The sequence below is a fragment of the Echinops telfairi genome, unplaced genomic scaffold, assembly GCF_000313985.2.
Source record: "Echinops telfairi isolate 266 unplaced genomic scaffold, ASM31398v2 ScPeMD7_60;HRSCAF=208, whole genome shotgun sequence".
In the NCBI taxonomy this organism is placed as follows: Eukaryota; Metazoa; Chordata; class Mammalia; order Afrosoricida; family Tenrecidae; genus Echinops; species Echinops telfairi.
In genome coordinates this window covers 632215-634029 of record NW_022103958.1, presented here as the reverse complement: position 1 = coordinate 634029, position 1815 = coordinate 632215, and positions in this window count along the sequence as shown.

Sequence of the window (1815 nt, the reverse complement as noted above, 5' to 3'; positions counted from 1 at the left end):
GTTGTATGTTTCATTGGTGATACACTGCACTCTTACTGGCTCAACCCTTCTGTAAGGGGGTGTGAGTTGCCTACAGATGGGCTTTGAGTCTCCACTCTGCACTCCCCATCATTCACAGTGATATGAGTTTTTGTTTTCTGATGCCTGATACCTGATCCGATTGACACCTTGTGATCACACAGGCTGGTGTGCTATTCCATGTGGACATTGTTGCTTCTCAGCTAGATGGCTGCTTGTTTATCTTCAAGCCTTTAAGACCCTAGACGCAATATATTTTGATAGTCGGGCATGGTCAGCTTTCTTCACCACATTTGCATATGCATACACTTTGTCTTCAGCAATTGTGTCAGGAAGGTGAGAATCATGGAATGCCAGTTCAATAGAACAAAGTGTTCTTGCCTTGAGGGAATACTTGAGTGGAAGCCCAATGTTCATCTACTACCTTAATACTAAACCTATAAAGATATGCACATAGATCTATTTCATCATCATCATATATACTGGGAAACATATTTACATATGTAGGTGCCTGTATTTAGAAATCTATAAATGCCCCTGCCTCCTACTTCTTTCTTCTCTTTCCTTTTACTTTGCTCTTGTCCCACTATCATGTTCAGCTAAGGCAGAATTTTATGTGTTGGTAAACTGTGTCATTTATTAACCTGTAAGATTATTTTCAATTTGTACCATACTAAATAACCATTGATGCTTTTTAATATCTACAATTAATATACATAGTATTTGATTTTCATTTACTAAATAATATCACTCTGTATTAGAATTTATTTGAAGAGTGTGAATTTGGAGATGTTCAATGAATTCTTGGGATAGGAAATCATAAAGGATTCTAATCAATAGACTAAGTTTTGGCAAAGCAAAAAAAATAGTAAATTAAGTTAGTAAACATTAGGAAATAGAATACTAGGAATCAACAGCACTGAAAAAGTAAAACAAAGAGAGAAAAAGAAATTAAATTAAAATTCATCTATTAATATATTGATCTGGAAAATACAGAGTCTCCCTCATATTGGAATGTACATATAAAATCAAGATCTTGGGGCAGACACCTTGTGCATTAGTGAGAGTATATTGGGCTATTTTAAAAATAGCCACCAAATCATTATACATTTTTGGCTGTGTTCCAGCCAACACGGGAACTATGGTGCCTGCTTTTCTGGTGTATCCAATCATAAGATTCTCCTCTGCAAAAAACAGATTCGCATATAAGGTTTGGAGACAAGATGTCCTTCATAGGTTCTTCCCATCAAAACCTTGCTGTCCCCTGCTGCTTATACATTGACCAATCCACAGAGTTAGAACAACACACTACTGACCAACTACTTGTATAAAGGTTTATGGTTTATGGCTCAAGAGTAATGGCCATATGCAGCCTTTAATATAATCTAAGGGTAACTTTTCCCAAAATCTTTTTCAAATCATACAGTGTCAGTGGAAGTATGCCTGCCCACTGCCATCCCCAAGGATGGCATGCTTTAGTCATCCATATGCAGGTATCTGCTGGCAAAGGGCCTGGGCTACCTTGCCAGTAGGGCTCTCATCTCCATTCATCCTGACTTGTAGTCCTGTCTGTGTTTTATCTAGAATTTATCAATTTTCATTCTTGAGAGTTTCTTGCTGTTCTTTGCTCTAGTCCTGGGACACCCTCTTTTCACAACTATCAATAGAGTGGTCTGAAGGAATGTGCCAAATGGAGTATAAATACCCTTACATACACCAAAAGAACACAAAGGCCTACAGGTATTTTAGTATCCTACAGGTGTAGTAAGCTTGTGCTTTATCAACTGTTTCCTCAGA